Source organism: Chlorocebus sabaeus, chromosome 11 (assembly GCF_047675955.1).
Source record: "Chlorocebus sabaeus isolate Y175 chromosome 11, mChlSab1.0.hap1, whole genome shotgun sequence".
Classification (NCBI taxonomy): domain Eukaryota; kingdom Metazoa; phylum Chordata; class Mammalia; order Primates; family Cercopithecidae; genus Chlorocebus; species Chlorocebus sabaeus.
This window is the reverse complement of record NC_132914.1, coordinates 83,493,862-83,509,134: the sequence shown is the minus strand read 5'-3', so window position 1 is coordinate 83,509,134 and position 15,273 is coordinate 83,493,862. Positions and strand designations below refer to the sequence as shown.

Genomic DNA, 15,273 nt, shown 5'->3' with positions numbered 1-15,273 from the left:
GAAATAAATGAAATAACATAAAGGCAGGCAAGCGCACTGTTGGTGGCTTTCCTTTCCCTAAAGTTGGGGTGGTTGAAGTGAATTTCCTTTCTCTTTCTCCAGGTGCTTGTTCTGTTTGCATGCTGAGCTGCACAGCTTTCAAAGGGCTTGCCCTGGGATATGGCTGGGCTAGATTTAGAAGGAACTGGTCACTGAATAGCTCTGGTAATTCTTGCATCTCACAGTTATGCGGTTGACAGCTCTTTTCAGTGGGGAAAGCTTGGGTATATTTCAAGGTGATTGTAGTTTTGTCCCTCTGGCAGTACGCTGCTGCAACCGGCTTAGCCCATTATCCTCCTCTCCCACTGGATTTAAGCCTAGGGAGAAATCTGGGGCTTTTGTCAGGTAGAAGGTAAGAGATGGATAATTATACCCCGTGTGTGCTCAAAGAGAAAAGCACTATATCATAGAGTAGCTTTCAATTACTGAAATGGAATTGTCTGAAGTTCCAGTGACTTATAAATTACTCTTTGTAAAAACCAATAGTTAACATTATTATGTTAGTGATGATGTGCTTTTAATATCTCATACTTTAAGGTTTATTACACAAAACTTTGCAGATAGCGCTTAATACTCAGAGAATAAAATGTATTTACATTTTTGTGTTTTTATTAGAAGATTTAAAAACACAAATGGCTGCTCTGAAAAAATTGACTAAAAACTTCACTGTACAATTGACTATATTATAATTTTTCTCAATTTGAGTTTCTTAAATCTCAGGGGCTAGTACTGTAAAATCAATGCAAAGTAATTACAAAATTTAAAATTCCAGATGCTATGATTACATACATCTTGTCCTTTAATATCCATTCTGTCAAATACCTTTTGTAAACACTGTTACTTAACAAAACACATTTGAAAAATAACATTTTCACTAATTCTGATAAATTAATTAGGTAAATCAGTCTTAGCATATTTATAGGGCAGTATTTTCAGTTTGTGATCCCCCAGGAGCTCAACATTACTTTCACTCTCCTTTTAAAGGCAGAAATTATAGTCAGAAATGAGCATTTTAATTTGCAGCTGACAGTTTAGGGTTAAGATATGATTCCAGGTAACAGAAGCCAATGAGAGTACACCCAGTTGATGTTTGTGACATCATCTTCCAGTCGGAGTACATAGAACAGCTGAGGTGGCGTTCAGTTTCAGCACAGTGCCATTATGATGGATGTTTACATCTCTTCATTGAGAGCCAATTATCTCGCTTTTGTGTGAGGCCCAAAGATCACTCATGCTGCCAGGCTGCACAGAGCACTGTTGGATCTAGCTGAACGAATTGTTTTCTCTGTCTCTGGTAAGGGCTTCTTCCGTTTTACCTTCTCTTTTAAAATAAAGGTAGATGTGTCTTACAGACGAAGTAGTATAAGGGTCAAAGAGGATTACTATCTGGTAAGCTTTTATTCAGGAATGTTTATCATTATTTAAAGGACTATGGAGTTAGCAAAATGAATTGAAGAAAGAGCTTGCTAACGTGTACCTGACAAACTAATTTGCAGCAGAAAATGAATGGCAGGTAAATTCAGCTTCGCTTTAGAAAAAAGAAAGTAACTGCTATTACAAGACCACAATTTTGGATGTGTTTTTAAAACTGTACATGTGCATGTGTATCATTCTGCATCATTTCTCTGTATTTTTCTATTAGTATTAAAGAATAGTGGTAGAAATGGTCAACCAAGTAGTGTTGCTGTAGACTTAAAATGAGTCAAAGTTTCTAATTGTTAAATGGTAGTTCTTTGGGACAGTTTTGCAAAGTTGCATTTATATAGGGAAAACAAAATTTACCAAGTGAGCAAAGGCTCTGGCTTCTGAAATAAAGTTGTAAGACTTTACATTCATATTTACCATTTAAATCTAAGGAAATAATAATAACGAAAAATTTTAAGAATGTGTGTAAGGGTTTCTTTCTGGAATTAAGAGATATTAAAATCTTTTATTGCATTTTGTTATGCTTTTTAGTGCAAAATAAAATACTGTCTTTCACGTAGCCAGAAAATATTTAAATCCTAAAAGAGTACTTTATATTATTTAATCATTTGTCAGTAGTAACATTTATGCCTGAGGATCTTGTTATATTGTAGCAAAATGAATATATTTAGAGCTGTTGAATTGCTATGGATAGGTGATTGAATGTGACAGAGAACCTGAAAAGTCACTACACTAAAAGCTTTCAATTGACTGAGAATGTTCACATGCTAACGAATGAAGAATTCAAAAATATTCGTATCCCTTCAAGTGTTGTCTATTATTATGGTAGAAAGTAGCACACGGTTGTTATTTTAAAGTTGAATGCAGTTATTTATGAAATAAAGCCACAGAAAAGTGTAATTAGCTGTTATTTTATTTAACACGCTCTTTTATTTTAATAGCATCTCCATTCCTCCTAGGGTAATAAAACTTTTGAATAATGGCTTGTTCATCCAGCGTTGATGTGCTTATGCTTTTTAGATTTATTTTTACTCTGCCTTTAACATAGAATATTTCTGCCTTTGCAAACTAGTAATTTTGATAATTAAAAATCAGGATTTGGAGATTCTCGAGTTGAGCTGTAAGACAGCAGGATTTTCTCAGCTATGTCACACTCTGTATCTTCTGCTAGCCCAGTCCTGTTTGGCAGCTCTAGACATTACTGTTGTTCGAATTGTCTCCTTTAGTCAATTCAGGTCTGAACAAAACTAAGTTTATAGAAAGTGTCAGATGTGTATTAATGAAATCTAAACAAGTGAACTTAATGTCTCAGCCACAACCATATATAATCAACAAAACCTCAAAAAGCTTCCGATACACATCTAGAGTTAATTTTTTACTCAGGAAAATTTAAGTTGGTATATTCTGTGAATTTCAAAATTTAAATTGAAATCTAAAAGTTTTGATAATATGAGCTTGAAAGCGTAATGAGTCACTGCTTTGAAATGATTTTTTTTTTCTTTCCCTAAGTACTCTAAAGAGGAGTTGAAAAACCCAGTGGTATTGACTGTGTCATTTTCACAGGTGATTAAACTTAACTAAGGGAAAAGCATTTGTCTCCCAATAATTAATTCTCTAAAAATCTATTTATATCATTCTGTCAACAATGAAGAAAATCTTATTCAGCTTGTGAATGATCTAGACATTTAAATGTATTTTTTTCTGTGTATAATTCATTCTTTCAGTATTAGCCTTGCTAGTCACAAATGCACTATGTTGATGGTGATTGCAGTATGTTTAAGTGCTTATCTCCTCCTTTTCCTTTGGACAACTTTATACAATGCAAGTACACAGGATATGAACTACCTGGCTAATGGACTTAATTCATTTCACAGGAAGTTTTTTTGTTATTATTTTTAATGTAAGAGAGGACATCAATGGGATCATAGCAATTTCCTATGTCACAAAGTTCCTAGGAAGGCTTCTCAGTACAGAGTGACATAAACAAATGATATGTGATGTTACATGTACTACTGTGTTATCTCCTTCCTTTTAAATACATATGATCTTTGTCTGATTTATGTAACCAATATTAAGAAGAGATGGAAAAAAATAGCCATGGAAAGATTCTTATTAACTCTTCTGAAGTTCTCCGCATACTCCATACACTGGGGGTGATATATTTTTTCTTTTGAAAATTATTCTTCAAATTATGTTTTTACCTATTGCAAAATAATACTCTTTTTGTATGTTTTAATACTTTTCTAGATTTTAGTTTAATGTAAGCCCCTTTGTTAGTTTCTTGTAGTGATTGAATGCACAATACTGCTTGTTTTTTTGGTTTCTCAGTTCAAGCACTTGAATGATCATGAATTCTATGCTTGCCTTGACAGTGTGAAATTCTGGGCATTCCAGGCCAACTTTTGGCTTAAGACAAAAAATATAGTAACTATGATGTCATCTTGGACAGCTTGGACTTACTGCGTGAATGTCTGGATATTTAGGTATATATTTTAGGTACATAAATGTAATATTTTATGTATTTTAAAGTTTAAAAGGTCTTTTTATCAACATTGTGTACATATATATTTAATTCTTAACAATTGATATGCGATAAAATAATTGATATTATGCAACTAAGGAAACAGAAACTGATAATTTGTAACTTGTTTCCAAAGATCACCCAGTCAGTAAGTCAGTAAATGCAAGAGCTAGGATCCAGAAACAAGTTTACAAATTTTGGTGCCCCAAATCAATCAATTTCTCCTTCTTATTTTCTTTCTCTTTCTCTCTCCCTCCCTCCCTTAATACAGCTGATTATCTAATCAGTCACTTTTCTTGAGTATCTACTCCGTGCCAGACACTCTTCTAGGTACTTGGCATTTATAACTGAACAATGAAAAACAATTCTTGTTCTTGCATATATTATTTTTTTCTACCTGAAAAGTTCTCATCTTTAAATTACTACAAATGTAGAATGTATTTTAAGGTGTGGCTAATTAAAACCAAAAGCTTTATGGGAAGTAGGAAACATGTTTTAAAGGACAAACTCGTTTGCATTTCTTGTGTTTCTGTGTGTCTCTAAGTTCTCAGGTATGTTTTAATCTAAAATAGATTTTTACATTGTATTTGGGTTTTGTGAAAAGTCTGTCAAATATTTTATAACTCATACTTGATTCTAAATGTGGTCACTGAAATATTATAAGAATAAAATAGTTTGTGGTGGATCCCAAAAACAGTATTAAGCATTTTTGGACAAAGTTATCTTGTATTTATAATGTATGTTCAAGCAAGCTAGCTTTATTTTTATTGTCTATTTTACAATCAATTATTTGCTGGTAAGAGTAGGCCAAGTTTACAGTTATTTGACTTTGGATAAGGTTCTTTAAAGTTTAAGCAAAAGAATAAAAAAGTGAAGAAATTTTTTATTTTAATTAAAAACCTTAATATCTCACAAATGATAGTAGTTTGTGTTTGAACAAGCAAACTAGAGACAATCTACCTTTTAAGGCCAATTTTTTCAGTATCTTGGTAGACGGTAATGGTAGTTCCTAGGACAATGGCACTAAAAGTGATATTTATTCGCTACTGAACTTATTTACACATACTCAGTGACTTAAAAGAAATAAAAAGCCTAAAATACAACCTCATCAGAGAAAATCAATCTGTACATAGAACCTATCAGTTGAAGATAAACCATTTTTAGATAGTATCATTTAATTAGCCACTGAAGAATCTATCTAGTGAACATACATATAAATTGTACAACAAAAGTTAGCTGAAAACACTTGATTTGGCTCAAAATATTTTACTCTTGTACTATTGCATAATAATAAAACAATACCCCTGAACTTAGTCCCTTTAGTAATGCCCATTTTAAGTATGCAGAATGAGAGAATAAAATTAGAATCCAATAATTGAAAGTATGAATGTGATTTTTTTATCTGCTTTCTCTCTCTGCCTCTGAAGCTATGACAAAGGAATGTGCCCTTTTCAGGGGTTAATAAATTATAAAGACTTTTCTGCTTCTTTCAGAGTTAGAGACAGAGAAGCTTGTTCACATTAGAACTGCATAAAATGAAAATATAATCTAGAGCTATTAAGCACTAGATGTTTTTCCAAGAAGTTTTACAAGGCACTGGGCCTTGGATTTAGCTATTTGTAACTACTTATATCCACAAATTAATTTTAATAGTATTTTTGATGAGAAAATATAAACTGACAACAGTACTTTTTAATGCTAAATTCTGCCAAAAGCAGAGAATTAATTGCTCGGTGTTTGATACTGGTCTCAGGGGCATGGAACTGAGCATAACATAAAGGTTGTCTAGGTAAATTTTCACAAGTAAGTGACTCTCTACCTGTGTGCCATAGCATACCATAAAACTCTCAAGGGTATACCCTAACATTTGGGTCAATGTGGAAAATGTGTTTTTCCTAAAACTGAGTATACATATTGCTACTGCAGTCAGTCAGGTAAAATATTGAGCTGAGTAAAATCAACAATATGGGGGGAAAAAAGACACAATTTACTGTGATGAGAGGCAAGGTGTAAAGTTAAGTTCCAGCAACTTTTCTCAATTCAAAGTACAGAAGAGGCTATGATCAGGCTAGAAAACAGTTTTGCTCAGCAGAGCAAGAAAAGAGCAGATGCTTTTAAAGACACTTTCTTGTTTGTTTGCATGCACTTGTTGCATGTAAGAATATGCAATAATTGTGTGCAAATTATATTCAGGTAGTCTGGTCCCCCCTTCTTGTTCCACCCTTTTCAGGCTTCATGCCTTCATAATAAAAAAAAAAAGTAGGAGGGAGGGGGAAATAAAAGTACCTACCTCATAAGGTTGTTATGAAAATTTCATGAACTGATCTTATAAGCATGGAGAACGATGCCTTGCCTATAGTAAATGTTCAATTAGTATTGCCACTCTTTAGTATTTTCATTGTTACTGACTTGCTTAGTATTGTGTGGGTGTTTCTTTCAATTCATTCAGGAGTTTCATTAAAAATTGCTATTCACTAACATGAAAACTCTGGTATAGTACAAACACACAATGTTGGGAACAAATCATGCTAATTACTTTTGAAACTAGATGCTGATTGTAGATTTTATCGGTAGACACGGGTTAATCATTTACTGCATATAAAATTTCTGATGTTTTAATTTTAACTATTGTAAGATGTAAAAAATGAATTAAATAAATTTTAGGAACTTTTCCCAATTCTAAATGATATAATATGGGATATCATATATATATACAAGTGTAAGTACATAATAAAATAGAAAGTCTTATAGCTTTACCTTTTATCTTTTACTCTGTTACTTTGCTACTTTTTATTCTATGATTATTCGGATGTCAATGAGAGTTTCAAACCTGGAGTTATAAAAGTTTTATTTGTCTGATATATGTAGAGATCAACAGTCTGCTTTTCAACAGTCCATTGTCTCATATTGGTGATGAAGTGGTATAGAATTGAGTTAAAGTTTTTCAATTCTTCTTTACTTATGACATTCTGTATTCTTAACCTACTCATTAGAGGCAAAGTATGTCTTTATTTTAAAAATCTCTTTGTCTCTTTCTTTCTCTCTCTCTCTCTCTCTCACCCTGTATTTGTGTGTGTGTGTGTGTGTGTGTGTGTGTGTGTGTGTGTAGGTCGCTTGTTTGTTTTGTTTTAATGAAGCATCTAACATGTACCTAATATTACTTCAAGAGAGATACAAATAGAAAAGGATAAAAAATGTAATGTTTAAGTTAGGTTATTCTTATCCATGGTTTATAATCTTGTAGAATCAAGGCATTAATGAATGTGTAAAATTTTTTTTAAAATCTATTCATTCCCCTAAGGTATTTTCCCTTCCCTTTTAAGTGCTCTGACTCATTCTACAAATTATTTAAAGTTCAGCCACTCAATTACCGAGCACTTATGGCATGCCAGCAGTGAACAGAGCACCACCGCTGCTCTCCAAGGGTTCATGGTCTAGTGGTCAACACAAAGTTGGAAATAAATAATCACAATCCATTGTGATAAGTTTTACATTAGAGATATGCACAGAGTGCTCAGGGAACACACGCGAGGAGTGATTTATTCTATGTGTAAAAATCTGGAAAATGTTTAAAAATAAGCGGTCACTTAGCTAAGTTTTGGAAAATTAGAGACCTTTTCAAGTACAGTTGGGCAAAGTATATTTCAGAGAGAGGGACCTCATTAAGAACAAAGTCAAAATGAGAAGAGAAAGCACAGTGTGTTCGGTTAAGGTCAAGTTGCTTATCATAAGCAAAGGCAGGAGTGAGGGAGAGCTAAAAATTTGCACCAAAGTATCAGAACAGATTCTAGTTGTAAATAACCAGTAAGGACAATTGTCATGACTGCATAACTTTAAACCTTGGCTGGATGTTTAAATTAGGTTATTCAAATTTTAAATACTCTAGAAGGGTTGTGATGGGATGGATCACTGTGGTTTTGAGAAAATGAAGAATGCTTCCTAAACGAGATAAGAAGCAGGATTATTTGGAACAATTTAAAGCAGTCTGACACATCAAAGGAACAGGAATAGTCAAGACATTCCACTTCATTAGTTTCCACTAACTTTACTAGGTATATCAATCTATTAATTTATTTTAAATAATGGATAATATTGGATGGGGTGATTAATTACTCAAGAATATAAAAGTGGGTCACACGTGACATAATTGAGAGGAATACCAGAGTTTGGGAAAGAGTTTCTGAAATCAGTATTTATTGACTATTTATGAACTTAAGCAAACATGAACTAAGGATAGGAACTGTATGATGCTGAATGACCAAATGCTTTACTATTGGGCTGAGGTCAGTGGGAAGATCCAGGGAAAGGATCTTCTTATAGAATAACTCAATTCATTGCACTTATTTTTAAATTATCTGAACAACATTATATAAAGGTTATATATTAAATAATTATTTTAAAAGAAAACAGTAAGCATTGTGTCATTCTTTTCTTGGTATAAAATTTTCTCAAGTGGCATGTGATTTATAGTGAACACAAATAAATGGGGGAAGATGGAAAGAGGTCCTCAGCATGGGAACAGAGCATTAACACTAGCCAGTTTCACAGCTGTCTCTTAGGCTGTCTCTCAGAAATTTATTCTAAGTTTATTCACTTATTTCATCATAGTGAAATTCCAGTATATTTAGGTGGTATTCAAATAGGGCAAAACGAATTAGGCTTTATGTATGACCTCTCCCATCTACAGTGTTATAGGCATTCTGATAGGTGGTGAAGTTACATAATGATGGTGGTGGTGGTGCATCAAGAAAATGTGTGTCATAGCAGAGCACAACAGGCAATAGGACAGAAAAGGCAAGACAGAAGAGGCAAGACAGTTGCCCATCTACTTGGAAGGGAACCGCTTCCCATTTGCCTGTATCTTTAATATTAACTTTCAGAGCAATCTTGCATAAGAGTGTGCAAGTGATAATTTTAGCATGAGAAAGAAAACATGGTCCTGAGTGTAGAAAATAGTATAAACTGTGAGGCATTAGGGAGGTGGAGATATAGAAAGGTAAATATTTGGGGGAAAGTACAAAAAAAAATCACAGACAGGGTTGTAGTAACAAATCATAGAGGGTATTTTACACTCTTGAGGTCAAAGATTCTCCCTAATTATTTTCTGAATACCTATGGCCTAGGAAAGTGTTCAGCAGAAGTTTGCTGAATGAATGTCTGGTTGCCTGAGAGAAGGAAGGAAGGAAAGAAGGAAGGAAGGAAGGAAGGAAGGAAGGAAGGAAGGAAGGAAGGAAGGAAGGAAGGAAGGAAGGAAGAAAGGAAGGAAGGAAGGAAAATAGGTTCTTTTTCTTTGTGTACTTTAGGCATGCTATGCTTGAGATATCCACTAAAGAGCAAATAAGACACGTAGGTATTGGTTATCAAGAAGCCTTAGGGAATTCCACTATTTAAAACTGGTGAAGAGGAGGAAGAACAAACAAAGGAGACTCAGAATCAAAGAGCCGTTGAATAAGGATGGTAACTAAATCTAGACTATTAAAACTTCAGATTAGGAAGGAAAAGATGGTGCTGAGGGTAGAAAATCCTCTGAAACTTCTATTCTGGAGATACAAATCTGAACACGACACTCCTTTCCCCTCTCTTCCCCATAACCTCCCTTCCATTCCCTTGTGACTGTAATCTTTATGAAAGTAATGACCAGAGTCTATTCTAAATCACCACTGAACCTCCAGTGTCTGGAGTAAGGAGATCAGCTAGATAAATATGGTCAAGTAAATAAATGGTGTGAGTAAACAGAAGATTGCAAAAAGTGTACTTACACTTGGCAACAACAAAGTACTGAGATGCTACCAAATGTTAATCATAGAAATAAAATTTGAGTGGACTTTCTTAGAGCATAAATAAAATGCGTGCCCATCTCTGCAGCCTCCTTCCCTCTAATATGTGTGTAACCCTATAACTAAATTATATAAGTATTTAAGTAAGATAACAGATTGTGCCCTTTGAGTTATGCACAGAATAATAAAAAATATGGTACCCAAATGGTCATTTGTAACACACAGATACTTGAACGATATGAAGAGATACAGACTCATCATAGAAACTGAGTGTGTATGTGAGTGTGTTTGTACAAAAGTTGTACCAGGGTATAACTGATGCTACTAAATCTAGAAAGAATGTAATTGAGAATGTGATGTCCCATCATATGAAAGGCTGCAGAAAATCTCAAAATATAGAACAAAGAAAACTGCACTTTAAATTGCAGGGAAGGTCACTGGTGGCCTTAAAGAAAGTAGTTTGAGATATTAGATAGCAAGGAGTCCAGGAGGAAATTGATACTTAGGCGTTGAAGTCATTCCAACTGAAAAGGAATAAAGACTTGCTGGTCAGAACTGTCAAATAATAACTCTTTCAGGAATGGAAAAAAAATTATTTGGTGGGCAGATATATGAATTATTAAGTAACATTTACCTTTGTAAATTGGTCTTCATAACTTGTACAAAACATATTTATAATAAATAAAGCTATATGTTTATAGAACATATAGCTATATTTAAAAATTTCAAGCATAGTTAGAACAAAAGATAGCAATATATCCCAAAATACAGAAAATTTTGGGAGTCATTTACTCAGCAGTTAATTTATTCTTTTAAAATGACTCTTTCAGTAGCCATTTATAAGCATGCTTACAGATGGTAAACTGTTCATGAGTGTGTAGGCAAATAAACAAAGAAACCTTCTGGCATGAAGACCTAGACCCTCTAAAAGGTTGCAGGATACTCTAAGAAGCAATGATGCACTAGAAGATATTCATGGCCTGCTAAATAGAAGAGCTCCTAAACTGTAAGACATTGACGAAATTAACGGAAACCAAAAGGGAGAAAGGTATGCTTTAGATACAGCTTAAAAATCTGTTGGATTGGAAAATACTACTACTTTCTAATATATAAATATGAATGTACAATTAATGTGTATGTATATACAAATTATTTTAGTTTAAATATGTAAAACTATATAATGATGGAAACTTGTTTTAAAATTTGGCTACACATTGAGCTATTTGTTCTGGTAGCTCTATGATGATTATAGATTTATTCTCAAGAAATTTCTGATTTACTTAGAAAGAAATCACTTTAATTTGTTCTTGTTGTAGAAGAGGACAAGATATTTTTGAATAATCTAGAGAGGTGAAAAATTATATTCTACCTCTTTCCAAAATAGTTTGAAAAACAAAGTAACAGGATTTGAGTACTAACCCTAGGAGCTAACATGGAAGGAGCACTGGGATGCACCATGGTTTCCAAGAAATTGAGATCAAAAGGGGGTTTTGAAACCAGAACAGTTAGCCACAATACTATGCCTAGGAAAGATCACAGTCACCTCTATGTGACAAAGATATTCATTCAGAAATCTCTTGTATTCAGGCTAAACTGCAGATGACTAGACCCTAGAAACCAGACAGAAGCATAGACACCCAAAAACAATTTGAGGATGCCCATGGGGCCAAAATATAAAGAAGTTCAAAAAAGGAGGCAGAACATGGTGTCTGAGGTCTGACAGGAGAATCTAGGCAAGAAGACTGAACTCAGAGACAAGATTATAATTTCCAGGAAGCCTAGGAAGGGCAGAGACTTAATCTGGAAACCTGGCATGCTAACCTGGGACCCAGTAACTGCAGGAGACCTAATTATTCCTCTCTGTTTTTGGCAAGAGAACTCGAGGACTGGTCAGAGTGTCTGAGATCAGGGAGTTGTAGAACCTTGGTGGATTTGTACCCATAGGTTTAGCTGGTGTTTCTATTGATGAAGGGTAGAGGGCTGATCCCACCATTTGGTGTATTTTTTTGAGTTTAGATTGGGCCATTATAGTGTGGGTTTAGGAGTCAGTTGGCTAGGAATTAATTCCTGGCTTCCCACTTAACCAGTGTCGTGACTATGAGCAAAGAATTTAACTTCTCTGTGCCTCAGTTGCCTCATCAGAGGGATTAAGTGAGGATCAAATGAGATAATGCATACCATCCATTTAATACTGCACTGACCCAGTATATGCTGGATAAATGCTGTACCTTATGATTATTATTACTCACCCATAAACCCCATGCTTCAGTTCTGCTGCTCCCTGAAACTCACCTCTGGGCATTGGCACATATTCTTTCTGTTTGAAGAAGTCTGCTATGTCAATTCCTTTTCATCTTTACTTACGGTGTTTGGGGTTTCTTTCTAGAACCTCTTTGATGGGTGAAGTGTCCCTCTTTTGTGCTCAGAGAGCATTTTTACTTTCCCTATAATGTATTCAAATTGACCATTGCCTTTTCTGTATCCCCCATTAGCCTGTAGGCTCTATGTCTTTTGGGATTTTATAAGTTTTATCCATTGCTATATCAGCAGTGCTAACGCAGAGTAGAAGCTCATTAAATGTTGATTAAATGAATGTATGATGAGAAACCCCAGGCTTAGATCCCTTTAGGGAGCCATAATCTGAAAGGATTTCTCTATTAGAGTTTAATTTGGGGTGCTCTATTAGAACTTAGTTGTAGAGCCAGAACTAGAAGGTCTGAGGTGAGAGAAAAAGCTGCTTTTAGAAGGTGGCAATGAAATCCATCCCTTCACTAATCCCCGTCTGTCTCCTGCCCCAACAGTGTTGGTAGAAACAACTTACATCCTGAGAGTTTCTGACACAACCCCTGAGCTGCTGTGGCAGTCACCCTCTTTCCCAATCTTGTTGGTAAAAATATGCCTGGAGGGTAGTTAGCAAATGTCTGCCCAGGAACATTAAACAGTGCAAAGCATTCTAGAAAGTATAGGATGTACGCTGCTTGTGTGTATGTAGGCGTAGGTATGACTTAGGCAAGATGCTGCTGTTCTTAATATTTATAAGCATTTCTCTTGCATTTCTTTCATCTTAATTCACTTTTTTATCTTAGTAAGAAAAATGGCAAACGCCACCAGCAGCACCGTAGCCTTAAAAGTCACAGGGGCAGGCTTAATGTGGACAGTCTTTTCTCCTCCTGGACTCTTCTCACTGCATAAAAAAATGTATTTGTTTTATATTGCCATGTAACAAATTACTACAAATTTAGATGCTGAAAACAATAGACGTTTATTATCTCACAGTTTCTACGGGCCAGCAATATAGACACAGCTTGGATAAGTCTTTTATTCATGGGTCCCAAGAGGCTGAATAGAGGTGTCTACTAATCTTTTTTTATCTCTGGAATTCAGGGTTCATTTTCAGATTAAGTTTTTGGCAGAATTGTGTTTCTTGCAGCTGTAGAATGGAAGTCCCTCTTTTCCTGATGGCTCAGTAGGGTACCACCCTCAGAATCTATAGGCCACCTTAGTTCCTTGCCAGGAGGCTCTTTCACAGGCCTTTTCATAACAGTGAAGCTTACTTCTTCAAAGCCAGCAGGAGAATCTCTTGCTTAAGTCTGCTAAAATGGAATCTTACATAGTCTAATAAAATCATGGGAGTGACCCATCACATTTGCCTTGTTCTATTGGCTGTAAATCACAGGTTCTGCCCACACTCAAGGGGAGGGAATAAGACAAGAATGTGAATCATTGAGGGTCACCTCAGGGTGTGTCTACCACATGGAACAATCACAGAACATTCTCAGAGACCTATAAGTGATTGTCAACTGCCACTGCCAAATCATTTGTTAGAGATATTCTATTAATTTCCCTAAACTTGCAAGTAGCAGAGCTCACACAACAAGAGTAATTTTGCTTGAGAAAAATTTGTCAGTAACCAAGAGAAATTGATGATTGGAGCCAGGTGAGATGGCCAGCTGCCTACCCTGTGAGCTCAACAAGAAATTGTACCCTCGTGCACTCATTTTGAGTTTGGAGACCTGGAGAAATGACTGCAGGGTTTGCCACTAATTAGACTATTTGGAAAGAGTACATTTTCGGTTAGAAACCCCTATTTTCAACCCATTGTCAAAGAGGAGGAAAGTCAAGAGTCTCATTGCAGATTTTATCACTTGGGACCACCTTAATGTTAATGTGCTTAAAAATGCAAAATATCTAAAAGATCTCTTGCTCCTGGGCTCTGTTAGTAGCTAGAGTCAGTTCCCTTAACTTTCATCGCTGAAAGTTCTGAGGAGCCATTAGAGCCCATAAGGAACTGGGAGGTGTGTGTTGTATGTGTACATGTGTGTGATTATATGTGTGGTGGGGAGTGGGGGATTAGTGCCTTACTCATGCCATTGTATAAAGGTAAGTTCAGATGGGAGAGCTAGGTTTTCAGCAACCCCCTTCCTCCATTTTTCCTTCTCTTGTATTCTTTCTATTTGCCTTGAAATACCCTATTTTTTTTTTTTCTACTCTAAAGTACTTCCCCAGACAATCAAATAAAATTGATAAAGGCTCTTGAAACTTTAGTCCAAAGTCAATGTGTCCCGATAAACAGAAAGTACAGGAGTTAAAAAGAAGTCATTACATGTGAAATATTCTATAGAAGAAATAGCAAAAAAGATACTTGTTTAAAGGGTCCATGCCTATTCACACGGACAAAGTATCAACATAAAGGAATATGAGAGGCCACTTAAATAAAAGAAATGATGCAGATTCAAGGGAAAGATAGATTGAAGCTGAGGCAGTATCTATGTTTACCAAATCCAGCTTTGCAGCCAGTGAGCTGAAGGGGAATGTTTTACATGTCTTTGCATTGCAGGATCCTGCAACTGGGGAGTTTTTCTAACATGTTCTCTGGAGTTAGATTGAATGGATGCAGCTCTATAACCAATGTCTGCATAATTGCATAAAAGGGAACTTGTTCTACTTGAGGTTGAGGCCCTAGGCAGAATTTAAATATCACTCCAAAGTCCTTAAATATGTTCCCAGAGCCTCAGTCATGAAAAGACCCAAGCAAAGGGAGGCAACTGGGCAGTGTGATGGTATAGTGAAAAGATGGAGATTGCCAGTAGAGTGGGGATAACTTCTGAGACACTGGGAGGCTACCAAAGGTAAACACAGTGATATTTTCTCAATGTCCTCCCCTCCCCTAGTCTCAGATGATTTGAGAGCTGGATTGGCAAAGCAGGCTCAGGCAAGGCTCAGGAAGAGTGGTTTGTTGGGCCAAGTCAGACAGGTGGTGAGTATGAAGCAAAAGGCTTGCCAGCATTATGAAACCAGGCCTTTTGACATGTGGTTAACCACCTGAAGTGAAGGTTGGAAGAGGTTACGTGGCATTTTAGGAAGCACTTTATGAACTGCTTTCCCACATAAAGCAGTCAAACAGGTCTGGTATCTGAGGCCAGCCTGAAATCAACTGCTGCTGATGCACTCTCTACTGAGCTCAGCTATTTTTTTCCTCTTAGGGAGGACCACTCTGCTCCTTCTAGACTT

The 15,273-nt window shown here is 35.6% G+C and overlaps 1 protein-coding gene across 2 annotated transcripts in view; it reads left to right on the top strand.

The window, feature by feature from the left end:
- Positions 1 to 1,081: 1,081 nt before the first annotated feature.
- MGAT4C (MGAT4 family member C) overlaps positions 1,082 to 15,273 on the top strand; it is a 283,286-nt gene continuing 269,094 nt past the window's right edge. For both annotated transcript variants that reach the window (XM_008004182.3, XM_073020982.1), the window contains exon 1: positions 1,082 to 1,333. The gene's annotated coding sequence lies outside the window, so the exon portion shown is untranslated. The remainder of the gene's footprint in view (positions 1,334 to 15,273) is intronic.